Here is a 23449-nt window from a genome sequence, read left to right as displayed (position 1 = left end):
CAATAGGTTTTTGATCTCTTTCACAATCAGCACCCAAGTGCTTTTAACAGCTTGACAGTTCTGAAAATTCTAAATAAAAATATGATATTTTATTTTCATCAGCACACAAATGGTACTGGAGACACATAAGTTGGATTTTCAATCATTACCTTTGGATCTTAAGCCGTTTTAAGGCAGTCTCTAAATTACTGTAACTGCAAATGTTACATCTAATTCCAGTTGTCTCTGGCCCACAAAGGAATTTCATTAAAATACTTTAAAAATACCAAAAAGTGTGAAAAAAGGGCATTTTGGGTCCATTCATTATGAGCTTGAGAGGTTATTTGCGTTAAGGGTTAATTTAATTGTCTAGCGTTAAGGTCCCCCCTTGCATGCTAACACTCACAAAACATCTCACATATTCATAATTCTTTTTTGTTGTTTGTGAGTCCATTGAAGAGGCTGTGTCTAGTTAAAATAAATCTGGCATGTCATCATCTAAAATTTGCTAAATTAAGTTAAAACATGAACCCCAAAATAATGCATAGCAGATTAGAGGGGTTAATTTATAATGAAAAACTATAAGAGGCGAGGACCCCACCATGAACCACCCATTTAAATCCCAAACCATTGCTAGTGGGATGGAAAGTAAATAATAAAATGTCCCTCCCGGCACACTAATGTAACTGTTTAATTAGGTCTATATTTGTGGTAAGCTGCATTTAATATTTATTAATCAATATTATTATTAATTATTAGTAATTATTAAGAAAGTAATCAACTTATTTGTTAATTTTCAAATATGTTTTGCTTTGCTCCAATTTGGAGGTAGAATTTAACCATGTGAGACCTCCATTTTATAGTACTTGTCATGAAGCTTTAATATTCTTTTTAAGAGCCATTTAACTTTTAAAGTATACTTTGTCCTAATTTCCTGGAAGTAAGTAGAGTTATTGTCTGCTTCATGACGTCAGTGGGCGGCTAGTAGCCTCCTTTTGCAGGTGAGATTTTCTCAGTACCTTTCATGGGAACAAAATCATAGCTGTAACTGTGGATGTGTGCGCACACCTAATAGCCAATGAGCTCCTTTGGGTTCCAAATTAGCAGAGGTCAAACCTTGAATGGCCAGCAGCAGACTGGGTGCTAAATATACAATACCATTTACCAATATACAATACCATTACCCAACTGTCAGCCTCACTTGAACCTCTCTTACCTTCCATGTTAACCCTTTCCTGCCCAGACACAGCAGCCTCTTTTTATAACAACACACTTGCTTCATCCCTCGACACCATAGCTCCAATTACTACAAGTTACCCCCGACAATTTAAACGCCAACCATGGCATACCAAAACCACACGGTTTCTTCAGAAGTGCTGCCGCACGGCTGAGCATTACTTCAGAAAATCCAAATCCAGCGAAGACTTTAATCACTATAAATTCATGCTCCACACCTACAACTCTGCCCTCTCTCTCACCAAACAGCTCTACTTCTCCACTCTCATATCCTCTCTTTCTTCCAACCCACGACGCCTTTTTTCTACTTTCAACTCCCTTCTCTGTCCCTCCACACCCACACCACAAACCTCTCTCACTGCCCAAGATCTTGCTACCCACTTCAAAGAGAAGATCGAGACTATTAGAAAAGACCTCTCTTCCTTACAACTCCCTCCTACACCACTCAACACCACTCTCTCCACTACTATACTAACTGCCTTTTCCCCTACAACCGAAGAAGAGATAGCCACTCTTCTTTCTTCCTCTCACCCAACAACCTGTCCCCTCGACCCCATCCCTTCACACCTCACAAAGTCTCTATATCCAACCCTTGGTCCATCACTTACCCACCTATTTAATCTTTCTCTATCATCTGGAACTGTACCATCTGCCTTCAAGCATGCGCTAATCACACCAATTCTAAAGAATCCTTCCTCAGATCCCGTATGTTTGACTAACTACCGCCCTATCTCTCTGCTTCCTTTTATCTCTAAGCTGCTTGAACGGATTGTGTACAAACCGCCTCATTAACTTCCTCTCCTCTAATTCCCTCCTTGACCCTCTACAGTCTGGTTTCAAACCCCTTCACTCTACTGAAACAGCTCTAACAAAAGTCTCCAATGACTTGCTCTCTGCCAAAGCAAAAGGTCACTACTCTATTCTAATTCTACTGGATCTCTCTGCTGCTTTCGATACTGTTGATCACCACCTTCTTCTAGACTCACTTGCTTCTATAGGCATTCGAGATACAGCTCTCTCCTGGATCTCCTCTCACCCTTTCTCTATGCCTTATGTTTGTCACCCCATTTCCCTCTAGATTGTAAGCTTGCGAGCAGGGCTCTCTCCACCAAATGTATCGGTTTGTCTTAGTCTGTCAATTCTTGTCTTGTCATATCCCTTGAATTTATGTATTGTATTAAGCGCTGCGTAAACTGTTGGCGCTATATAAATAAAGGATAATAATAATAATAATAATAAATAAAAACGTAACATGTGGTTCTGCATATCCAGATGACAGAAGCAAAAATCTATTTATTTTAACACAGAGCTGTAGTAAAAAAAGTCTCTCTTGGCATTGGCCTGCTCCTTTATGGCACATTAGCCTTCTGACCACAGACAGGGTTCAATCACAGGAAACATAGAAACCTAGAACCTACACCTACTAGCTACTCCCCTAAAACTAAAGAGTCCCATGCATTAGTAAGTCCTAGGGGCAGAGCCGGCCTTAGGGGTGTGTGAGCTGTACGGCCACACAGGGTGCCAGGGCAGCAGGGGCCCCATGCTTAGATATTAAGAAGGGGAAGGAGATTGTGAGAAAGGGAGGTTGTAAGAGTCTTGAAAGAGAGTGAGAATGAATAAGAGAATTAATGCATTAATGTGTGGATGAATTGTGTGAATGCGTGAGGATGAATGAATTGGTGTGTGGATGAATTTTGTAAATGTGTGAGAGAATAAATTGATTAATGTGTAGATGAATTGTGTGAAAGCGTGAGATAATAAATTAATGTCTGTATGAATTGTGTGAATGAAGAAGATAATAAATGAATTAATGTGTGGATGAATTGCATGAATGAGTGAGTATAAATTAATGTGTGGATAAATTGTGTGAATGAGAGAGAATAAATTAATGTGTGGATGAATTGTATGAATGAAGTAGAGAATTAATGAATTAATGTGTGGATGAATGGAGAGAATGCATTAATTAATAAGTGTAAATGATTTGTGTGAATGCGTGAGAGAATGAATAATTGTGTGAAGGAATTGTGTAAATGACAGATTGAAAGAGTGACTGTATAAGTGTTTTGCGTGTATGATAGATGTATAAGTGATTTGGGGAAAGGCAAAGATGGAACAAGCAGGGTGTTTGAGCTTTGGGGTCCAAGTGTCATAAATCAACTCACCCTCTCCCCGGTTCCAGCGTCGGCAGGTCTCGGCGTCGGGTTTCCTCTCAGCCTCTGCTCGCTGACACAGACACGAGCAGAGGCTGCATGCAGGCACGCCCTCTCCACTGCCGGCAGAGAGCAGCAGGGAGGAGGACGCGGTCCCAGGTTGCTATGGAGACGCGTCCACTCCCTGCTACTGCTGATAGATGCCGGCAACGTAGGAGTTGTGTACGCGTTGCCATGGCAACGCGTCTCTCAGTATGACGTCATTTTGGCGCCAAATTCAAATTATAAAAGCCCCTTCCACTGAGAGATCATTGCTCAAGTATCAAGCTATTACTGCCTCTGTACCTAAGCGTTCCTGATTGATTCTACTAGTGTACCAGATCCTTCCTTCTGATTTTTGACCTACGTTCCTTGCTGCCTGCCTCAACCATTGCGTGTGACCTGACCTTGTTTTTGGATTATCGTTTTTGTACCTCGCCACGGACTTTGTGGTTGCCATCTGCTATTAGGAACCATCTACCTTTTCGGCTCACGGGTCAGCCGTGATACCAAGATGGCACGGGCAGGGTGTTTATGGGACATAGATAGCACAGGTAGGGTGTTTATGGGACAAAGATGGCACAGGCAGGATGTTTATGGGACAAAGATGGCACAGGCAGGGTGTTTTGGGGATAAAGATGGCTCATGCTGGGCTGTTTGGGGACAAAGATGGCTCACGCTGGGCTGTTTGGGGACAAAGATGGCTCAGGCTGGGCTGTAATTTGGGTGCTGGTCAAGTTCTATGTGGGCACCAGCGCTGCCTTTGGAGTGTGCAACCTGTGATCTTTGCCTGTAATTTATTTTTTTTATCTATACCTTAAATGCTAACTTTAAATGTGATTTCCAGATGATCTATACCTGCAAAGCCAGATTTGTGTTATTCTGTTGATCTATATCTGCTATGCTATGTTTGCATACATTATTTATGTATACCTGCAAATACAGGGTTTAGTTGATCTATACCTGCAGTGCTGTTTCCATGTGTTGTTTATTTGATCTATACCTTCAGTGCTGAGTTTGCATGTGATCCCCAGTTGATCTATACCTGCAAAACTGGGTTTGTGTGTTAATCTGTTGGACTATAGATCCCCAGTTGATCCATACCTGCAAAACTGGGTTTGTGTGTTAATCTGTTGGACTGCAATGCTATACACGCAAGTGTTGCTCACATGTGTTGTTTATTTGATTTATACCTGCACTACAGGGAGGAAGGAAAAGAGAGGTATGGCTTAGTGAATGAGGGGACAAAAAGACTCTGGGGAAGAGTACGGGAGAGAGGACCTTTCAAAGTCACAGTAGAGTCAGAAGGAGAGAAGACTGCACTGACTCTCACAGCCTTCCCCTAATCTGCAGTCAGTGTGGAAAATATTTTTTTTTATGTAGGAGCGGAGGGAGTGATTGCATGCTAGGGTGCGTGGTGGGGGTGCAAAGGAAATAATTGCCTAGGGTCCAATTTTTTCAATATTTAAAGGGAAAATGTTAGCTGCCTTTTTTCTTATATTTAATGTATTTAATGTACATTATTGTTGCCAGTGTTTACAGTTATATATTATTGTGCTTGTTTGCACTTGCACATATATAATCTCTAATTAAAACTAGATTTTTTCCTTTACTTTTTTGACGAGGGGGGCACCAGAGAACTAGTCCGCACAGGGCGCCTGAACACCTAAGGCCGTGCAGTGGTATTTTGGAAACTTGGTGATATAGCTAATTATGTGGGTTGAGCAGAGTGAGCAAAGCTTTGGGGCAGTGAGAATTTCATTAAGTAGTTGATAGCTGTACTGAAAAGTGTTTCAAAACTGGCTCCTATTTATAACTGTGTGCAAAAAGCTGCTTTTCTAATTTTCTAATATTCAGTATGTAGAATTGCATTAAAATCTTGTAGAACTATAGAGAATACAAGAATGTAGTTTCATTTGACCAGTAAGCAGAATTTTTACAGAATTGTGTACGATGCTGTCACGCATCGCGCAACTCACATGTCCGCCCTGCCGCCGTCCAACCGCTGGCAGAGCTCCCGCTCACATGATGGTAGCAGGGGCTGGTAGAACTCCCTGCAACACGTCTCCCTGGCGTCGCCCAGGAAGAGGGCTGGCCTCCTCTCTCAGCATTCTGTCTCCCTGGCAACCACAGACACCAGGGAGACACACACACAGCTGCTCTCAGTCTCCCCAGGTAAACCAATCCCGTTCCCGGGATCAAAAAATACCCTTATTATAACCCCACCCTAAAACATGACTTTTATTAATATGTTTATTAAAAGGTATAACCAAAAAAAAGATTTTTAAAAAACACCAGTGTCACCAGTCCTACTATAAAAGGTATACATCACAGTAACATAAGCTGTGTAACACTAATATTAGGTCGTACATACTGTTGATGGCTGCAGTCCTAACAACAGAAGTAATTCAATTATGACCAGTGACAGAGGCTAATTAAAAACTCAGACAAGTAGCCCCCCTGACATGTTTCGCTCCTCAGAGCTTCATCAGAGGTCTGGGCTAAAGCTTTGATTTTCTGCCCTCAAGATTGTAAACTTGCGAGCAGGGCTCTCTCCACCTAATGTACCAGTTTGTCTTAATCTGTCAATTCTCGTCTTGCCATACCCCTTGAATATATGTATTGTATTAAGCGCTGCGTAAATTGTTGGCGCTATATAAATAAAAGATAATAATAATAATAACTGCCTCTGGGTTCCTACCTGAGATCTTGACAAATACTTGTATGAGCTAAAGCAGTGAGATGAATGAATGGATGAATGGATGAAATCTGTACTAATTCATTGAATTATGCAAAATGTAGGAGGCCATATCTTGCCTTCATGGTTATTTACAGGGTCATACTGAAACAGAAATTCACATAATGTTTATTGACTGCACAAGGCTCTAATCATGTGAATGATTAAAAAAAAGAAAAAAGATATACATGAGCGGTTGAAAATATTTCAGTTGCTGCTTTATCCATGCTGTACTAGTAAGCTTTTCTGGAAAGCACTTATAATAAGTGTAGGAGACATCTTAAGAGACAGGATGGCTTACCTTACTGTAAAGATTGCGCCTAGGTCACCTATATGGGTACAGTATATTTTAATACTTTTGCTTGGGAATCAGAAGATACTTATGTTATAGTAAGCAGGGTAGACCTTTACGCAGGGTTTATGTGCACATTGTATCTGCTGTTCCCGACATGCAGGTGCCTTCTTACCCCAACCAACTAGGGGCCCTAGGTTCCTCATCTTTAAAACACACATTTTGCAGATGATGGTTAACGGACTATAGGCCCTATGGGTGGCATCTGAGCATGAGAGCTCTTCTGTCTGCACAAATAACTGCTAAAGGATGGTACTTTTAGTATTTGTATAAGTGCATATGAATTTGCACAATTGTCATTGCAGTTCTGTACATGAATAAATATCCAATGTTTGCATAAAATGTTTATTGTTGTTGGTGTATTCGATTGTGTATGGGTTAGAATTAGTGTCAATTTGTGTTAATTTGTATATGTCTGGTCGTAGCCATGTTTGTATGTGGCCGAGTGGATATGAACGTGGATATATTTCAAATGCTTGAATATGTTAATGTGTTTTTGTGCATAACCATATGTCATTGTGTGGCTCTATAAGCGAGCCCATACATGTATGTATGAGAAGGTCAGATGTGTATTAATGTGTATAAGAGTCACAGAGTGTACCTTAGTTTATGAATTAAGCTGCATATTTTTTACCTATGCACTTTGTAGGGCCAGCCTTGTAACTCACAGGGGTCATCATTCCTTATGCTCAATGAAGGCTCTGAAGTGTTTCAACATAACATCTTGTCACAATTACAGCTGTGATGGGCTGCAAACAGGCTACAGATTTTGGATATCCAAGCTTGAGCACTGGAGTCTAAATTAAAAATTGCTTAGTTTTCAGGCAAGGATACGCAGGAGTTATCATTTTTTAATATCTGCACATAAGTGAGTGCTGATTTTACACATTCGCATAGTGACATGTTCTGACACACTGCAGTTTAAATCTGAAACAGGGCATATTGGAGACATGTGGACAGGAGCCCTTGAACAGGAGCCCCCAACATTCTGTGTCAGCATTTGGGACTTCCAGGGTGTATGCTGTAGAATATGTTTTTCTTTGTGATGTATAACGCATATTTCCCCCATCCATAAGAAAAACTGATATAATTAATACTCCTAATCCCCTTTGTTGTCAGTGAATGTCAAACAAAGAAGCCTAGAATTCTACTCATATTAAACAAGGTCCCTAGTGTATATCAATGAAAATATCATAACTCTCAAGACATGTTAATTCAAAGTTCAAACACAACAATGGAACAAGTAGAAAGGAATGATTTATATCAATGTGCACAGTAATTCACTATTTAAGATTATAGGCCTTTTTGGTTGCCTTTTGACATCCTGATGTTCTTTCAAATTTCTCTCTGTACAAGTCTTTTTTTTTAAAAAAAAAACATTGTTAGCATCTATTCAATAGAATCTTACTATGTGACAATGTATTATTATATCTTCATATTCAAAATCATATTCTGTCTTTTACCTACAACGTACAGTAATCCCTTAGCATATTTTTTTTAATTTAAGATGAATATTAATTTCTTTTTTCTCAACCTTGCTAAATCCTATAGCTGTTCTTTCATTATCTAGTATATCACAAGCTATCACAATGCAGAGTTTTGAAACAAAAACTAAAATTGTTGTAAAAAGTAAACTTACCCTTCCTTATATCTTTTTGAGCAATATTTTTCAGTACATTTACTTTCACTGATGCACTTCAGTGGGCTACCATCACCCCATCACTCTCAGCTAGAACTGTAGCCATAAAAAAAGGGTGCACCAGTGGTATAAAAAGGTTGGTACTTGTGAACAGTGGAGTGCTAGCACCTTCTGGCTTAGGAATCAGGTAGAAGCGGAGTGTCCCCCTGCCCGGCCCTTCCCTCACCGTAACTAATATACGCACTAGCACATACACCTACCTACACCAACACACTCTCCCATTAACACAGACTTACACACTAAAACATACTCATTGTATTAAAACTGAATTTATCACAACCCACACACTTACCTTGCTCGGAGTCTCTCTTTAGAGCGTCTTGCACAATGAGCAATCAGCTGCACTATGTGTGGTTCAGTGGTTGTGTAACATCGCTTTACATGACCCCACTGCGCTCTTTTAACCTTTTTTGTGATGTTTACACCACTAGATGATGTGATTGGATGCATGGTTTGTCTTAACCTAGGTATCTATGAACAGTTTAACTTGTTCTGAATACAAGAATATATAGGTTTCCCTGGGTAAAGCCCTATCCTCCTAGAGAAAAAATGTGCTCTGTCTCGCCATTTACAGGTTTAGAAGTCTACTGTAGAATCAGAAGTAGTTAATACAAAAAAGTATATTGGACTGTAATGTTCTGTATATTTCCTTATCATTTATTTATTGTATTATTTCTGTATTTGTTTTAGGTATTCACATTATGTTCTTGCATACAATGGATACTAATAATGATAATGTGACACTTTTGCTTAATTCCTGACTCTGTATCCATTGGTAAACTTGCAATACAATTTTAAGATAAATGGGTATATTTCTCATTACTGCAGTGATCATGAAGACTTATTCCATTTAATCAATGTGCTTATTACCAAGCCAGAATCTAAGACTCAACAAGCTTCCAACTGCCTAAATTTCAATCTATAGCCCTCTATTTGCTAACAAGTAACAACCATTATGTTTATTGTAAAATACCATTATGCTATAGAGACCCTTAATATAAGAAGTGAACACAGCATGCATAATTAACATGCATTTAGTGAAGATAAAATAATTGCTTTGAAGAGTACTTACCAACTATAAAGGTTGTATGGTAAAAGGTAAATAATGAGTACAAATTGGATCCATCTACATAAGATGGCAAATCTCTCTTTCATTCTTTGAACACAGATACATGTAATGAAAGTGTAATATTGGAATATATACTTACTATCATGTAAAAATTGATATTGCCATTTATTGCAAGGCTTACCATGTAATGATTATTAACACCTATTTTATTATGATATTATGTGTGCTTTATTTACTGTATTTTCTCCCAGACACCTCATCCACCTGTCCTCTTCTCTCTCTTATTCCACCACCACTTTTATACTTTAAGTGTTCTTTTGTGTGGAGCTTGTTGTACTCTTTTCGCACAATCTCTAAGGCATACTTATTCTGTACTCTACCATTATGAAGTCACCATCCTAAATGGATTAGGCTTTAATTCATACATCACAGAACAACTAATGTTTACTATATTGTAAAAATACTGGTACATAATAGTTGTTCCTTTTTCCATTTCTATGTAAAAATAATAAGTTCTTTATTAATATTCTGTGCGGAGGATGTTTTTGTTATTTTCTTTGGGGCAATTGCTAGTATATGACTCTGCAATGCTTTCAATACTGACTTAACACGCTCAACTTTTGGGAGGTTTGCTGAAGAGTTTTAAATGAGGTAAGCGACTTGCCTAGGGAACTCTTCATTTGACCATGCAAACTTTTAGAGATTATGGAGAGATTATACTTATTCAAAATAATTATTTTAAGGTTGCTCTCAGGTTACCTAAACCCTCAATGGAACAAACCCCTAAATCCACATGATGGCCTAAAGAAACTTCAGTGGTGGTTATTTTACTGTATTTTTAAACCTCTGTCTTATCTTTGGGGCCAAGGCCTCATTATAATGTGAATTTGCCCCTTTATCTGGAGGAAGCTAACAAATGGTTTATCTCTGCTATGATGATGCTTGTAAACCATTCTGTACATACTCGTTCCCGTACTTGTGTTTAGAAGATTCACACTGAATAAAGAAAAAGTCTTGATGCTAGAAGGAATAATGATTTTGGACGCCTGAAAATACAGATGGAGTCTGGGATGCAGGCAACGCAACAGCTACTAATCAATAATAAACAATAGCCAGGGACTGGAACACGGAGAGTTAACAAGCCTAGGAATAGCCGGGGTCTGGTACACGAAGAGTCAGCAAGCCTTAGGAATAGCCGCGGTCTGGTACACGGAGAGTCAGCAAGGAAAACATGGGGAAGAGGGTCTAAACCTATCTTTTATCCCTCATATCAAATCACTCTCTAAATCCTGCCACAACCAACTACGCAACATTTCTAAAATTCGTCCATTCCTGACTGCCAGCACCGCAAAACAACTAATCCACTCCCTCATAATCTCCCGTCTAGACAACCTACTTACCGGCCTCCCTCTCTCCTGACTCTCCCAACTATCCCCCCTCCAGTCTGTCCTCAATGCCTCTGCCAGACTAATCTATCTCACCCACTGGCTCCACATCCAGAGCAGAATTTAATTCAAAATACTCACTCTATCCTACAAAGCTCTCACTAACACCACTCCCCTCTATCTATCCTCCCTCATCAGCAAATATACTCCAGCCTGCCCTCTAAGATCCAACAATGACCTGCTCCTTGCATCTTCACTTATCACCTCCTCCAATGCCCACCCACAGGACTTCTTTTGCGCAGCACCAATCCTCTGTAACTCTCTTCCCTGACTTTTCTCTTCAGGGAAGCCTACCACTGACATAAACATCAAAACTTCTTTCTCACCCACTTAGAACCCTTATCTCGCCCTACATTAACATAATTTACTACCACGCAGTCCTCACCTCCTTTCTCACCCCTTATCCACCTAGATTGTAAGTTCCTGCGGGAACAGGGCCCTTCATTCCTCTTGTATCTGTATGTCAATTGCTGTATTGTATCGTTATCTATAAAATTTTCATCTTGTACATCGCTGTGGAATCTGTCGGCGCTTTATAAATAAAGTATAATAATAAAAATAAACGACACAGTAACTGAGCACTGAATGAATCTCAATGCTCAGTTTCTAAATTACCCGCTAGTGGTCGCCACGCAAAGTCACTTGCGCATTCCCCGCCATCTGTGTCGGGGAAGGCATAAAGTTTGGTGAAAGCGCACATGGGCACGCCCAGAAGTGGCCATGCGGGCAGTGGGGGAGGGAGAAGCGGACGCGACTTGGGACCTTTCTCTCGGAGAGAGGGGATATTTGGGTGAGTGGTTACGCTGGGGATTCCTGCGAGGATTCCTGCTGCGGGGATCCTGACAGCTATAACAATATGACCACTGACAGGTAAAGTGAAAGACCACATTCTTCCATTGCTCCGTGGTCCAGTTCTTATACTCACATGCCCATTGTAGATGCTTTCGGCACTGGGCAGGGGTCAGCATGGGCACCTGGTCTGCGGCCATACAGCCCCATACGCAACAAATTGTAATGTACTGTGTGTTCTGACACCTTTCTAACAGAATCAGACTTGGTGTCATGATAACAATCATACAATGGGCATGTGAGTATAAGAACTGGACCACGGAGCAATGGAAGAATGTGGTCTGATGAATCTCGTTTTCTTTTACATCACATGAATGGCCGGGTGCGTGTGCATCAGGAACACATGGCACCAAGATACGCTATAGGAAGAAGGCAAGCCAGCGGAGACGGTGTGATGCTTTTGGCAATGTTCTGTGGGTCCTGTCATTCATGTGGATGTTACTTTGATATGTACCACCCAGTGGTGTCACTAGGGTTGGTGTCACCCGGTGTGGTCCCGCTGACGTCAGGGGAGTTCCCGATGACGTCGGTGGGCGGTCCCGCTGACACAGGGGGCATTCCCGGTGATGGCAGTGGGAAACACTTCCATTTGAAGGAAAAAATGGGTGGGAGTGGGGCGTGTCAAGACCCCGCTCCCGCGACCCGGAGGAAGAGTTCCTTGCCTGGCGTGGTGTCACCCCCTGTAAGGTGTCACGCAGGTGCGGTCTGCACCCAGGTTGTGATGCCACTGGTACCACCTACCTAAGCATTGTTGCAGACCATGTACACCCTTTTTATGGACACAGTGATGGCATTGGCCCCTTTCAGTGCACCCTGCCCCAAAGCAAAAATTGTTCAGGAATGGTTTGAGGAACACAACAATGAGTTCAGGGTGTTGACTTGGCCTCCAAATCCTCCAGATCTGTGGGATGTGCTGGACAAACAAGACCGATCCATGAATGCTCCACCTTGCAACTTACAGGACTTAAAAAATCTGCTGCTAATGTCTTGGTGTCTCAGTCTAGAGGAGTGGTGGAGTCCATGGCCTCAACGGGCCAGGGCTGTTTCGGCAGCAAAAGGGGGACCTACACAATATTAGACAGGTGGTCATAATGTTATGGCTGATAAATGTATATATATATATAGTCATGCAAAGTTTAATTGATTTTAGATTGTCCAGCTAGTAATGAGCATAATAATAAGACAAGAAAGCATAATCGGTTGAAAAGGGGATAGCTTAGGAATATTACCATCACCTCTCCTTTAGCTGGAGGGTAATTTTCTTTTGAATTAGATTGCTCTGTAAGAACTAATTTATCAAAAGGTCCACATAATTTTTGTAATATGATTTAATAGTCACATAAGCTTCAGAAAACTACTCATATTTATGAATAACCTATGGTGACACAGATGACCTGAAAGATTAATTTCTCTGTATTTATGAAAAAAAAATCTTCAGCATACCTCCCAAAATGTGAAAGAGGGCATTTTTTTTAAAATCGCTCTCACGGAACTGGTATTAATTCATGCTACTTACGCTGAAAATGTTTCTCAGCAACATGCATTATCATATATCAGAGCCCCAGCCAGGTAATATTGCACAGTAACATGCATTATCATATATCAGAGCCCTAGCCAGGTAATATCGCACAGTAACATGCATTATCATATATCAGAGCTTGTAATAAAAATATAGGGCCAATACAAACTTCGTATCGGGAACAACACATAAATATGTATGTGCGTCAAAAATAGGCAGAGTCACTTAGATGCAAACAAAGGTGAAACATTTAATACGAACAAAAATAGAAGAATATAAAAAGAAGATAACAAAAACAATACAAAACAAGTCTTACAAAACCTTGGAAAGGAATTTAGTTCATGACATCTGTCCTATGCATTCCTGAGAATGGAGGGAGGGAGTGTTCAGGACATGAAGAGTCCGTGGGTGCCAAGTACATCTTCTCTCAACCTCTCTTCCCATGCCCCTCTCATGTCTTACAAATGCCTAGCTTATATGTGGTTTGGATAATGATGTCAGTCTATTGGTCTTCACCTAATTGGATGTTCAAACAGCTTACTAAGATCTTTACACGTCTAAACCCTATTTTAGGTGGTCACTGTAAGCATATTGTAATGCCCTTTTACAGTTACAACTATACCATGCATTAGCAAGTTACTATCCTATCTATAGAATGCCTGTTCAGCAAAACCTTCATCCATATTTAAGGTCAAGGTAACCCTGAAGCCTATTATTGAAACCTATTAATATATCTTAATGATCATTTATTTATGAACAATGATTACATATCTTTGACTATTGCCTATACCAATAATTACATATGGTGCTTTTATATTATTGGGGTTAGAAGAGATGTTAAATGTGTTAGAATCTTTTACAGAGCTCTAGCCAGGTAACATGCATTATCATATATCAGAGCCCCAGCCAGGTAATATCACACGGTAACATACATTTTCTATATCAGAGCCCCAGCCAGGTAATATCACACAATAACATGCATTATCATATATCAGAGCCCCAGCCAGGTAATATCGCACAGTAACATACATTATCATATATCAGAGCCCTAGCCAGGTAATATCACACAGTAACATGCATTATATATATATATCAGAGCCTTTCACTTTAATTCTCCTGCCCTCTTTACATCCCTTACACCCACAGTACCTGATTGCAACAACAAAACTTTCCAAAGCACCACTTTGCACCCGCAGGTCTTGCCAGAGCACCAAGGTTGCACACACAAGCCTTCCAAAGATCCACAATGGAACCAAGTAGGAACCCCTAAAAATCTGGGGGGGAAAGCATTTTCCCCCATCAGATCCCCACATGCATGTATAGATTAACTGAATAAGACATACAAACCCTATATTTGCAGGTATATATAAATAATGTATGGTATAGATTAACAGAAAAACACACAAACCTAGCTTTGCAGGTATAAATCAACTGGAATCAGAGGCGTATCTAGGGTACGGCACCTATGGCTCGTGCCATAGACGCCATTTGAAAGGGGGCACCAGTGGGCTTTCAAACGGCGTCTTTTTTTTTTTGATGCGGAGGAGAGAGAGAGGGGCGCCTAGCAACCGCTCGGCGCCCCTCATTCTCCTCCACAAAGTCTCTACCTCCCTCCCGGTGCCGGCATTTCATGTTGAGCGCTGTAATATGACGTCATATTTCGGGGCTCAGCAGTGAAGCAGCGGGCACCAGCGAGCGACTTTTAAATGCTGTCTTTTTTTTGATGTGGAGGAGAGAGAGGGGCGCCTAGCAACCGCTCGGCACCCTTCTCTCTCCTCCGCATAAAAAAAAAAAAAGACAGCGTTTAAAAGCTGCTCGCTGGTGCCCGCTGCTTCACTGCTGAGCGCATATTACGGCGCTCAGCAGTGAAGCAGCGCCACCGCCGCAGTGCAGGAAGACAGAAGCTCCCGTCGCTGGACCTCAAGGTGAGAGAACTACAAAGGGGGAGAGGGTAGATAGTGAGTAGGGGGAGGGAGATGGGTTAGAAAGTGATAAGGGAAGGAGAGGGGGTAGAAAGTGATAAGGGAAGGAGAGGGGGTAGATATAAGTAAAGAGTGTGAATTAATGTGTGGATGCATTGAGTGAATGAGGGAGAGCATGAGTTAATATGTGAATGTATTGTCTGAATGAGGGAGAGCATGAGTTGTCTGAATGAGGGACAGCATGAGTTAATATGTGGATAAGTTGTCTGTATGAGGTAGAGCATGAGTTGTCTGAATGAGGGAGGGCAAGAGTTAATGTGTGGATGAATTGTCTGAATGAGGGAGAGCATGAGTTCATGTGTGGATGAATTGTCTGAATGAGGGAGAGCATGAGTTAATGTGTGGATGAATTGTCTGAATGAGGGAGAGCATAAGTTAATGTGTGGATGAGTTGTCTGAATTAGTGAGTGACTGTAAAAGTGTTTGTGTGTATCATAGATGTATATTTGTGGAAGGGCAAAGATTGTACTAGCAGGAGGCTTGAGCCTTGGGGACCAAGATGGCACAGGCAGGGTGTATATGGGACAAAGATGGCACAGGCCAGACTGTTTGGGGACAAAGTTGACTTGTGCTGGGCTATTTGGGGACAAAGATGACAAATCTTATGTGTGTTATCTGGGTGCTGGCCAGGTTCTATGTGGGCAGTGTGGACGCCAGGGCTGGCTTTGGGGTGTGCAACCTGTGATCTATGCCTGTAATTTAGGGGGTTTTATCTATACCTTTTAATGCCGTGTTTTTATGTGAATTCCAATTGATCTATACCTGCAAAGCAGGGTTTTTGTGTTATTCTGTAGATCCATATATGCTATGCTATGTTTCCATACATTATTTATGTATACCTGCAAATACAGGGTTAATATGTCTTATTCAGTTGATTAATACCTGCAATGCTGTTTCCATGTATTTATTTGATCTATACCTGTGATGCTACGTTTCATATATTATTGTATGCCTGCAAATACAGGATTTGTATGTCTGATTCTGTTTATTTGATATATACCTTCCGTGCTGAGATAACAAGTGAATTTCAATTGATCTGGGTTTGTGTGTTGATCTATACCTGCTATCGGCAGCAGGGTCTAATATTTATATATATATGGGCAGCAGGGGCTAATAAATGGATTTTAGATATTTGGACAGGGGCGCAATTTCAGTGCTTGCCATAGGCGCTATTTTCAGTAGATACGCCTCTGACTGGAATTCACATAAAAAGTCAGCATTAAAGATAGAAACCCTCTAAATTACACGCATAGATCACAGGTTGCACACCCCAAAGGCCAGCCCTGGAATCCACATTGCCCACATTGAACCTGACCAGCACACAAACAAATTACAGTCCAGAGTGAGACAACTTTGTCCCCAAACAGCCCAGTGTGAGCCAACTTTGTCCCCAATTCATCCACACGTGGATTCATTCATTCATTCTCTTACTCATTCACACAATTCATCCACATATACATTCATTCATTCATTATCACTCTTCATTTCAATATGCTTACTACTCCCCCTTTTGTTACTTTTATCCCCACTTCGCCCCTTCTCACACTATCTACCCCTCTCCCCCTCCTCATACTATCTACCCCCTCCCTATCCCCCTTCTCACACTATCTACCCCCTCCCTATCCCCCCTTCTCACACTATCTACCCCTCCCTATCCCCCCTTCTCACACTATCTACCCCTCCCTATCCCCCCTTCTCACACTATCTACCCCTCCCTATCCCCCCTTCTCACACTATCTACCCCCCTATCTCCCCTTCTCACACTATCTACCCCCCTCTCACACTATCTACCGCCCTCTCACACTATCTACCGCCCTCTCACACTATCTACCCCCTCCCTATTCCCCTTCTCACACTACCTACCCCCTCCTTACCCCCTTCTCACTAGCTACCCTCTCCCTGCCCGCCCTTCTCGCTAGATACCCTCTCCCTACCCCCCTTCTCACACTATCTACCCCTCCCTACCCCCCTTCCCACACTACCTACCCCTCCCTACCCCCCTTCTCATACTATCTACCCCTCTCCCCCTCCTCATACTATCTATCCCCCCTTCTCACACTATCTATCTCCTCCCTACCCCCTTCTCACACTATCTACCCCCTCCTTATCCCCCTTCTCACACTATCTACCCCCTCCATACCCCCCTTCTCACACTAGCTACCCCCTTTCTCACTAGCTACCCTCTCCCTGCCCCCCTTCTCACTAGTTACCCTCTCCCTGCCCCCTTCTCGCTAGCTACCCCCTCCCTACCCCCCTTCTCACACTATCTACCCCTCTCCCCTTCTCATACTATCTACCCCCTTCTCACACTATCTACCCCCCTTCTCACACTATCTACCCCCCTTCTCACACTATCTACCCCTTTACCCCTTCTCACACTATCTACCCCCTTCTCACACTATCTACCCCATTCTCACACTATCTACCCCCTTCTCACACTATATACCCCCTTCTCACACTATCTACCCCCTTCTCACACTATCTACCCCCTTCTCACACTATCTACCCCTCCCAACCCCCTTCTCACACTATCTACCCTCTCCCTACCCCCTCTTCTCGCTAGCTACCCTCTCCTTACCCCCCTTCTCGCTAGCTACCCTCTCCCTGCCCCCTTCTCGCTAGCTACCCCCTCCCTACCCCCCTTCTCACACTATCTACCCCTCTCCCCCTTCTCATACTATCTACCCCTCTCCCCCTTCTCATACTATCTACCCCCTTCTCACACTATCTACCCCCCTTCTCACACTATCTACCCCCCTTCTCACACTATCTACCCCTTTACCCCTTCTCACACTATCTACCCCCTTCTCACACTATCTACCCCATTCTCACACTATCTACCCCCTTCTCACACTATATACCCCCTTCTCACACTATCTACCCCCTTCTCACACTATCTACCCCCTTCTCACACTATCTACCCCCTTCTCACACTATCTACCCCTCCCAACCCCCTTCTCACACTATCTACCCTCTCCCTACCCCCTCTTCTCGCTAGCTACCCTCTCCTTACCCCCCTTCTCGCTAGCTACCCTCTCCATCCCCTTCTCGCTAGCTACCCTCTCCCTACCCCCTTTGTAGGTCACTTACCGTGCAGTCCTGTGGTGGGACCACGAGGCCTCTGTCTCGCTGCTCTGCCGATATACGCACGGCTTCACTGCTGAGCGCCAGCATATGACGTCATGGGGGGTGGGGGGGCACATCTTGGGGGCAGAGTGGCAGCATATCTAGGGGGGCAGAGTGGCGGCATGTCTCGGGGAGGGCAGAGTGGCAGCATGTCTCGGAGGAGGGCAGAGTGGCAGTATGTCTCAGGGAAGGGCAGAGTGGCAGCATGTCTTGGGGTGGCAAAGTGGCAACAAATCTCGGGGGGGCAGGGTGGCAGAAAAAAAATTTCTTTAGAAAAGCACCTAACTTTTAGGGTGCAGCCTATATTCGTGTGCGGCCTATAATCGAGCCAATACGGTATATATATATTGTGGCAAGGTTATGGAGTCTGTCTACATAAGTGGCAGATTGGAACGCTCATTATTCCCAGCATGAGGGGGTTAATTGCTGGAGGTCAGCAAGGTGGAGCCAATTAACCTGCACTCAGGTGCTTAATGGGCAGCCGTTAGAGGCATTAGGGGTCTGGAAACAGGGAGAGAGGCAGTCAAGCCAGAGGCCCTCAGACTTTATCAAAAGGATTTGTTTTTGTTTTGGTTTATTTACACTATGAAGTGCAATACTGTGGACTATACAAAGCTGCAATAAACCACATCTTGCTTTTATTCTGCTGGTGTTCGGAGTTTCTTGTTTTGATCGGGCCGTCCTGCAACAATATATATAATCAATATTTCAATATCAAACCAATGCTCCAAAACAGTGAGCTTATTATGTAAGTTATTATGTAATGCCATATTTGTTGCTCTTACCTAAATGTCCGCAGTTATTTTGTTCTACAACTACTAGTAGGGAATTTCAAATTAAGCAGTTTTTGAACTGCAATACACATAATGCCATTTATTTAATAATTGGCCATATCTACAGATATAATATATGATGTCATATCTGTTCTACATACTGGATGTGCATTGAAGTGTTGTATACGTGAACATTTTAGCTCTATGAACACTGCTCTAGGAAAACATGGTGAAAGCACTAAACCTTCGGTACATCTACACAGTTAGAGGAATGGGTTTACATAACAAATTGTGCCAACAAGAAGTAGTTGATCTTGTTCAGCTATGAACATTTTGCTATTTAATCTTGGATTTCTGATACTGATACCAAGTATTATTAACTATTCATTGCTTGCCTTAGGGATATTTATCAGAGTATACTGTATATGGCTGTTTATGTATGCATTAACTTATTTGATCATTGTAATATTTAGTGTCAATGTATTGGTCATCGAAATCTAAACATTCACATGATATTTTATTGTTGTCCATATACACAGTAGCCTCTGCTTATTATATCCATGTGAAATTTGTGAATATTAGTTTTGTTGTTTATTACGAACTACGCATACATTTAGATTGTTACTCTAGTGCTACAGTACACCAGGATCTCAACATTTAACAAAGGGCTATCGGTAAGGACCACCATCTGTGGTAAGGACTTGTATCTGGCCTTTTATAAATATTATGGAAAGAGTGATGAGGTTGTTTATTTAATCTTACTAAAAACTATTCACGGAGTATCAACTCTGAGGTCTTAATACATTTTCAACTTAGCAAAAGCATGGGTCAAGATGTTATTATGCTGTGCCACTATTAATGAAACTCTACTAACTACTCACCTCACTTTATTATTGCAACATAAATTATATTTGAAGACATCTGTCAGGAGAGGCAGCAGGCAGAAAATTTGACATCTCCTAGTTATGCGATGTTGTAAAACTACAGATCAACAGGGTGCCAAATTAATCTGTCATACTTTATTGTAAATTGTATTATAGTAGTTGTGTTGCATTGATTTTTTTGATTCAATTAAGACATTCTAAATTATAATATTTATTTACATGAAATGATCAATATTGTGCCAGAAGAGAGCACCATATAATATACTTTTGTAACACTTTCAGTTCCAGGTATTTTAGTCTTCATCATGTAATCATACACTGGATTAGGAAAGACTAATCTGTCTACTCACAAAACCAACTGATTGATTACTCCACATTGCTTGGCACAAATAGTTTGGGGTCATATTTTTTCAGAGATGGCATTATGGAGGGGATCCTTTGTGGTTATGGTTTTATGTAGAGTCTTTAAATCGTCACAAATTGATGGTCATTGGAAAGCAAGCTTTAGCCATCTTTTAAATAGTATATATACTGTATACTTAAAGTTACTCCGAAGCCTTAGGATCAGTGATCCATGCAATGTTTATTTTCTTGGAGGCTGTTTTCTGTGCATAAACAAATCTTCCAGGGCATTTGGTGACTGCAGTAAGTTCATTTTGCAGCCCCAATGCAGGCAAGTTTTTTTTTGTTTTTCTTTGTTTGTTTTTTTAAACATCCTTCTTCCCTTAATTAGCCCCTAACCCAGGAGTGGGGCACCCACACTCGCAGACACACACACATCCAGACTCACTAACGCACACAAATACAGAAGTAGGTGATGCGCAGTGAAACCAATATAAACACAAAAAATATAAAGTGCAGCAAAAACACCAAAGACAAACTTCACAATTGTCTAAAGACAAAACCAAAAAATACCAAAATAGTGCTCCAGTAAATGCAGATGTAGGGAGTCCCAATATCATCATATATATAAAAAAACAAAGAAGAACAAAGGGTAATACGTAAAGAGAAAAATATAGAAAACATTTATAATAGAAGAGGCCCTTACAATATGAAGGGCTCTCATACAAACACAGACAAATACACATGTTAACACACTAACATACCCAAACACACACTTTCCCTAAAATAACCTGAAAAACACCTCCAGTAACATACCCAGACACACAAACTAACATACCCTAGGAAGTGGCAGGTGGAGTGCAGCAAACCTGGAATCTGGATGTATATGCCTCTTTAGGACGTGCGCCCCCCTTTTTGTATATTTTTTGTTGTGCATATTTGCAGGTTTTGCCTAAGCCTCAGGGTTGAGCACCCCACCTGCCACACGGGTGCCTTATGAATGGTGTCCAGAGAAGGCTTTAAATTGCTTAAGAGTCTCAGTGGGTTAAAATGCAGTACAGTTCCACCGATTCAGATCCTTAGTAAGCAATATAGCAATGTAAAATTAGATATCCTTTGTTATACCTCAGTGTTGTAGGTGACACAAGCCATTTAAAGGCAATCTGGGTCTAAGGGAACCTGAGCAGTTAACAGCCAGCACAACTGCTGCTTCACATGAAAGCGTTTTTAATCTTCAAATTGCATTTTTCATGATAGCGGGTACATCTACAAAGTTTATTGTACTAATGAATTAATTATACCATGCTCAAATAATATAGGCCCTTGAATAGGTCCATGGTTTAATAGCTGAGTGCTTCATGTTGTAAGCTTGTTTTAAATAAAACATTATGGCAGAAAATACCGAACTGAAAAAAGGATCCAATCCATTTAGACTTATGACGGTTTCCAATTACTATGCCAAATATGTGATTAATATCAATGAGCAATAATTGTAGTAATTCTATACACTTTAAATTTTCATTTACTAAACATATTCAGGAATAGTAACAATGCTATTTTATTTAAAATCATTCAGCAAGCCGCATTTCATATGTGATATAATTTATCATATCAGGTGCAAGAGCTATATTTCACAACCAGAACAAGCTCAATAAAACATAACAGTGATAATTCCTATTATAATTAGGATAACATTGTCATTAACAACATATAATTTTTTTTAATAACACAGTAAAAATTAAGGGTGGTCATAAATGTAATGTCTGTACTGTGGTTGTTTAGTTTTAATACCATACTGGGAAAGATAGATAATTGTTTAAATATATATATAAGATAACTTACAGTTGAAACAAGCATGGTAGAAGGACTGAAAAAAACTTGTGCAAAGTGTAAAAACTACACAAAGCAGACTTTGTCCTTAAGGGGTTAAATTTGTCCTCATTGTCATCAATATACTGTTTACTGTTTTTATGTCGACAGCTGTTTTAAAAGAAAATATCAAAAAAATTGACAAACTGTTTCAGTAGGCTAGACATCAAATTCATTGATTGATAGTTTTGATAGAAACCTGTGTATACGTGGAATTATTACTAGCAGAATTCTAAACAATTAACATCTGGTTACTGACAATACCAAATAAAAAAAGGTATATTTTTTAAGGAAATGCTGTGCAGCATAGAAAAATCTAGATTTACATAAAGTAAACTAAATAAGAGACTCTTCCTTGTGTTAAGCACATAGTAAGCAGTTTTAACATAAGACAGTTCAAGGTGTATAGTGTTTCAGGGATAGCAGGGAAATTAATAAGCTAATGAAAGTCCAGGATGCCATTAGTGTTTTATCCAAGGAAAAGCAAATAAGATATTAGTTAATTAGATAATTGTTGTGAAGAGTAAGGTAGACAGAGAAAGCAAAACTCAATGAGAAATAGTAGGAGACTAATATTGTGTATATAAACTACTGTTCAAATGTTTGTGGCCACTTAGCTGTTTTCATAGAAAGTAAGGGAATTTCTAGCTGTTCCAACACACAGTATCTCACAAAAGTGAGTACACCCCTCACATTTTGTAAATATTTTATTACCGTATTTGCTCGATTATAAGACGAGGTTTTTTTCAGAGCAAACGCTCTGAAAAATACCCCTCGTCTTCTAATCGGGGTCGTCTTATAATCAGACCTCAAATAGAGGTCTGACTATGAGACTAAGATCCAGATCCACCGCACCGCTGCAGGGGACCTGGATCCTTCTGTCTCTCCCGCCCCCCCCATTTAACACTGCCGCCCCCCCCCCACCCCACACACACACTTACCGGTGCTTCCAATTTCCTGCTGTATACCGGGGCAGCGGGTTGACGTCCACTCGATCCGCGTAGACAACTTACGCTGCAGCCGGAAGGAGGTGTGGCTAGCAGCGGGGGTTGTCTCTGATCTCTGACAGCCGGGGAAGGTCTGCGCGATGGACGCAGACAACCCCCGCTGCTAGCCACACCTCCTTCCGGCTGCAGCGGGAGTCAGAAGGAAGACTGCTGCCCCGGTAAACAGCAGGAAATTGGAAGCACCGGTAAGTGTGTGTGGGGTGGGGGGGAGTGTTAAATGGGGGGGAGACAGAAGGAAGACTGCTGCCCCAGTATACAGCAGGAAATTGGAAGCCCGGTAAGTGTGTGTGTGTGGGGGGGGGGGTTAAATGGGGGCATAGGGCATTCTGGAGGCAGAGTGCTCTATGAAATGCGTTTTAACCCCCTGAACGCCACTCTGCCTCCTGAAATGC

Source organism: Sceloporus occidentalis, unplaced genomic scaffold (assembly GCF_023333645.1).
Source record: "Sceloporus occidentalis isolate IW3139 unplaced genomic scaffold, rSceOcc1.0.p SCAF_67, whole genome shotgun sequence".
Taxonomy (NCBI): Eukaryota; Metazoa; Chordata; class Lepidosauria; order Squamata; family Phrynosomatidae; genus Sceloporus; species Sceloporus occidentalis.
Note: the sequence above shows the minus strand (reverse complement) of the source record.